Raw genomic sequence first — 5,578 nt, 5'->3', positions numbered from 1 at the left:
ATCCCAGATATGTGAGATTTGTCATTGAGCATTTGAGATCAATTGCATCAAACGCCTCAGATAAATTCAGTGGATTAAAGCTGACACAGAACTATTATATTTATCAATGGAAAATGCAAAATTTATCAACTGTAACCAAACCTCCAAGTTCAAATCAGTGACCATTTTGAAGAAATCATGGACTTTGGTTTGGGAAAGCAGTGTTCAAGTAGTTATAACACAACAAGAAATAATAAGATGAAAACTATTCCTTCCCTTATCTTTTTAATTAAGGCATATTTTCATCCAATAAAGAAAAAACAATTTCATACCAGAAAAAAAAAAAAAAAAAAAGAGGCATGGAAATAAAATGCAGCCATTGAAATTAACATTTTCACAACAACAACAACAAAGCTTTTTCTCTTGGATTCTCTGAAGTATTACAAGTAGGAAGACTATATCAGATCCATTCTCTGAAAAAAATGTGTGGCATGCATTATTCTGAAACTATGTTTTCACAATATATGCTAATATTTTCAATGATCAAAAAATAAATAAATACTACAAAATAAAGTTTCTTTGTTTTGAGCAACACAGGAGACTTTACTTTTGTGAACCACTTACTCATGTTATGGATGTGGAGAAGATTAAAAAAGAAATGGTTTAAACAAAAAACTAAATTACAGTATATATTTTCTGAGACTTTATGGGGTAATTCATGAGTAAACATTGAGAAATGCTTTTATCCCAAAGAAGTTCTAGTGATGTTAACTGATTTCTATTCAGTTTCACACTTTAGAGCAGACCTCACAAGGTAGAATACATGTAAAATGTATTCATTTTAGGAATTTATTTATTTATTTAGGAATTCATAACTGGGATCAAGCAGAGTTAAAGAAAGAAAACTGATTTTTCAAAGTCAGTGTGATTATTTTCATGTCATAGAGAAGAAAATCGAAGCACATGTAAGTACAGATCAGCACTTAAAAGGAATAGACAGAAGGTCTCCAAGCCCAAGGACATGACACCGGGCTGATCTTTACTATACAAAATTCAAGAAATACCAAAAAAACACACTAGTTGTCCCTGAAACTTCTGGGAACCCCTTTACAACTTTTCATCGAGTGTAACACATGGATGATTTGGACAGCTTTACAAAGGATTATCAGAACGGGCTGCTTTGTGGGATCTGGCACCATGTTTGCAAGTGTAAATGTAGATTATGGTAAAAAAATATTTTCAAAGCAAATAGATGCTAAGGTTTCTCTAAAATAAAGTTTAACAAACGTGGTTAGTTCGTTCTTTTGAAATTCCAGGAACTGTAAAACATTAGCCTTTGAAAATGATCTGCTCCTTTATTTATTTTAATCCTTTCTGGATTTCCATCCATTATTTAGAAGTGCAAAGTGAGTTGTTTATGCAAACAAGGAAAATGATACTTTTCTGATTTTATATGCAGAATCATGACATTCCACTACAATGCGTTATTAACATGATAATACTTTGCACTTTTATGGGGGCTTCCACGCAAGGAATTCAAAGTGCTTTGAAGGAATTGCTGCTTTTGCCATTCAAATTTATATTGCCAAACCAGCTAGGAAAATATGTTTCTGTAATTCCTCACCTGCACTCAAATAAATAAATTGTGTGTAACTTAATATGAATGCTTCATAACTCCAACTGGTTCTAAAACTATCACTTTTGAATACATGCTGTATACAAATCAACATTTAATTGCGTAGCACTCTGCTACAGCTCCCTGTATGCTGCAACTTCATGGACGTTCCCAGTAGCTCAATGGATTGCATGAAGAAAGACCACAATTAAAGGTACTCTTGCTAAAGGGCTAAACACACCATTAGCTCCTGCTGGCTTCCTGTGTACCTGCAGTTCAGCAGAGACTTGATACACATCTGCTTCTCCCGAGCCGTAGATCCCCCAAAGCCCAGCAGGATACTTTTTTGTTTTTCTTTTTAGAATGAAGATTTTTCTAGGGGATTTTGTTCTCTGTGAACTGCCTTATAGCTGGGGAACTGCCGGTTAACTCTGCAGCCTGTCTACACACAGGAGGTGCTTTCCTGAGTAGGTGTCTGTGCAAGCTGCTCAGGAGCACCCTGGTTACTCCACAACCAGCTCTCACTTCTATCCTCTTGGCAAGCTGCTGACTGTAGAGTGGGGGAGCCCAGACCCATAGACGGATTTGTGTTGACCACCACTGGATCCATGTAAAAGAGCACTCATGCTTGCTGGATGTCCCATGAAGACGTTACTTTCACACTCAGGTGGGCTCCAGCAACTCCCTCAGGAAGGAGGTCAGGGGGAGCTTGAGTGGCTCCCTCAGTGTGGCAGAGGATCCTAAAGTTCCCAAAAGCTGATCCTTTTCCTTTCCCTGAGGTCTCCTTGGAGCCCATTGCACAAGGGGCTGCTTCTTCCAGCTGTCAGTCAGAAGAACGAGGAGAGTTTTCAAATACCTACGTCAGCCAGACTGTAGCAGGCACTTCAATGCATTCAGCCAGCTACTCCCTCTGAGAGCAATGCAAGTTTTTTGCCCCTAAAAAAAAAGACAAACAGAAATAGGGTTACAGGATCCTGTATTTCCTTGCCTTGCTTTTTATTTTGCTGTTTCCTCCTTTCAGAGCCCTAGGGCCTGCCAGAATTAGAAGGGTGCTTGTTTCTCACATGCACACAGCAAGAAACTTAGCAGCAGGAAATGGCTCACGCCCAGCATGTTGCTCACTCTGCAACATTTTTCTGCTATCCTGAAGTTTCCTACACCATCATTCAACGAGAGAACCACCTCTGTTTAGCCCAAAACTACTACTGAAAGTTAAAATAATTACCTACAAAGAGAGTACAGGTTTCTTTCATCTAATTAGATAATATGCCCAGGTGTTTAGCACCAAGGCATCTACGCCTTAATTGGAAAAAGTCAAGGACAAAAACTAATTAGCAGCATTAATCAAAAGCAGAGGTCTAATGACAATTAACAACACATCCTTAGCACAAATCCAGTACCTTTATTATAAGGTGTTCCAAATTACAAAAAGAATAGGCTGGAGCTTTACAGTAAGTGTTTCCTATTGTTATTTTTTGGTAAAACTACACATTATTTCTGCCAGAGAAAAAAAATACTAGACAGACTAAACAATATTATTTAGCCTATAATTTGCCAAAAAATAAAGAAAAAATCAACATTCCTGGGCATCTCTCTATGCTATTGCAGTGCCAAACAGACAGACAGATCTGTGTATTCGCAAACTGCTCCTCAAGGGAGAGGTCACACTAGGAAGAATAAAAAAACAATAATAATAAAAAAATCAAGGGGAAGGGATTCATACCATCTCTTGCCAAGATGCTATTTTTGCTGCTTTCCACAAGTACGGGAGGTTACAGATCTTAAAAGTGTTGGCAAAGTCTTCAGTTGTTTTGAACAAATGGTCTGCTGAGCTGCAGTAAAGAACATCAGACCACCGACTTCCTTCAAAAGCCTCTGAAGCAGGCAGAGCCAGAGGGGAAACGCACGCTTCTCCAGCTCTTCCCACCAGCCCTGAAGTTTAGGAACATGACAGAAGGGAGCCTGCAGCTTTTTGAGGGTGCCAACACATTCAAACACATCCCAGAACAAGATTTAAGCTCAGACACATGGGGTTTTAGGATTACTGGTGTCCAGCAAACTGACTCATGTTCCCTTTTCCCATATACTCAACCCCTTCTGTGGGGCAAAAGTGAACACTCACCCGCTTCAAAACTTAAAAGATGTGGGTTAAAACCTGTGGGGAGAGGGGAAATCTTTGCACCAGGTTAACAGGTAGGCCAGTCATTTGCAAAGAAAATGTCCAGATCCTGACTGTTTATGCGTGCTGAAAATCCCACATCTGGACAACGGAAGGTTTAACATTCTTTCTCTATCACTTTCAGGCCCTTTACCCACATCAATTTGTGTAGGGATTTAAAAATCTCACTTCTTTCACTGCACCAATCTGTGCAAGAAAGGCCAAGGCTGTGTGTAATGCCTGCGTGGCTGCAGTAACATCTGTTTCGTCACCCCTATTTAGCAAGCATTCCGTGTTGTGCATGCATTGCCTGCTAGATTCGGTGCCTACCAAAAACTTTCCCGGGGATCCCCTGCTCTCTGGAGGCTAAAGTTTACTGAGACACAGTCTTAACGTGTTTCTCAAATGGAGGTGGTAGAGATTCTTCGTTCTTCTGCACCAAGCAGAGCTCCTACACATTGCCCTTCTCCCTGAGGACTAAGGCAACGGCAACTGCTACTGGGACAAAATAAATGCAGCTACTCTGCCGGCCTGCTGCAGCTCTAACACGATTTTTTTATTATTTCGATAATTCTATGTTACATCTATGTTACTTAGCCAGGAGACAAAGCAAAAAGGGAAAAAGATATTGTTCATTTCATTTGATGTGTGGACCAAGAATAATTGGCATCAGTACTGATTAACCCTTGGGGACACCGCTGAATTTAAAACCTGCAGACTGTGAAATCCCAGCTGATACACGCTCTGCTTTCAGCAGCACTCATTACATGTTTCTATGTTTATTTTTATCTGAGAGAACTGTGAAACTAATGGTCCCACACTGGGTATAATATGTTATCATATGCTGCAGGGTTGTGCAGTTTCTGCAGCTCGCTACCCCTACCAGGCACTAATCAATGACTGAGTATTTTTGGGGAAAAAAAATGTTTCTTGAAGTTTTTCAAATCCTCAGAAAGCACTTGATGGTCTTCTAGTTCAGTGATATTTGTGCTGTAACACACTTCAAGTTTTTAATGAATGTAAATCGCCAGAGACCAAATTCTGCACCACCCCACTGCAGACCCTACTGGGTTAATTGACTTCACAGAGGTGGCATGAATTCACGCAGAACTTGGTTTAACCACTCACACATAGCTTTAGTTATTGCACTACAGGCAGTGAAACTACGGGCCAGGTACCAAACTCATTGTGAGTGCAAAACTGAATCCTGTCCTGCCTCAGTGATGTGATACACCTGGGTACCAAAACCTACCACAGTCATTTTAATAAAGGTGACAATTTGGTGGTAATATTAGCCAGACGAATGAATTCTCAGCAATTTATCTTCCAATTCACATGTTTTAAAATGTAATTTTCCACATGTTGTTTATATTTAAAATGTACAATAAAATACCTTCACATGATTACTACTAGCAGTGTTATTAGTAAAAGTAGATCAGGATTTATTCTGTACTACACACTTAGAGTAAGTTGCAAAAATATGCAGTGAGATGTGAAAAATTCACCTGTCATCACACAGAGGAAAAAGTGGCAACTGACTTTATTCCAAGGCTTGCACTTCAGAGATCACGATCTTTAGGCAGGGAGGCACAGTACTCCTGAAATGTACAATTAACACTGAGATGTGTCCACATCTTCCCAACCATGCTAAGTGTCCTGTCTAGAAGTATAACAGCGGACTGCCATCGTGCCAGGGCAAGCACCGTTTCCTTCCCCCCATCTGGGCAGTATATGCATGGTCCTACTCCTCTAGCACCCCCTGTAACTATCCTAGAATTAATCCTGAATGAACCATACTGTATTTGTTTCTGACTTTCTTTTTAATC

The 5,578-nt window shown here is 39.7% G+C and overlaps 1 long non-coding RNA gene across 1 annotated transcript; it reads right to left on the bottom strand.

Moving 5' to 3' along the window:
* Nucleotides 1–902: 902 nt before the first annotated feature.
* LOC311425364 lies at nucleotides 903–2,790 on the bottom strand. Its single transcript, XR_014686296.1, has 2 exons — nucleotides 2,659–2,790; nucleotides 903–2,530 (listed from the first exon to the last, which is right to left on the bottom strand). It is a non-coding gene; the product is annotated as an uncharacterized lncRNA (long non-coding RNA).
* Between the last annotated feature and the right edge of the window lie 2,788 nt (nucleotides 2,791–5,578).

The sequence above is a fragment of the Aythya ferina genome (assembly GCF_964211825.1).
Source record: "Aythya ferina genome assembly, chromosome: 1".
NCBI lineage: Eukaryota > Metazoa > Chordata > Aves > Anseriformes > Anatidae > Aythya > Aythya ferina.
The sequence above is the reverse complement of the archived record's forward strand: the minus strand, read 5'-3'. Positions and strand labels throughout refer to the sequence as shown.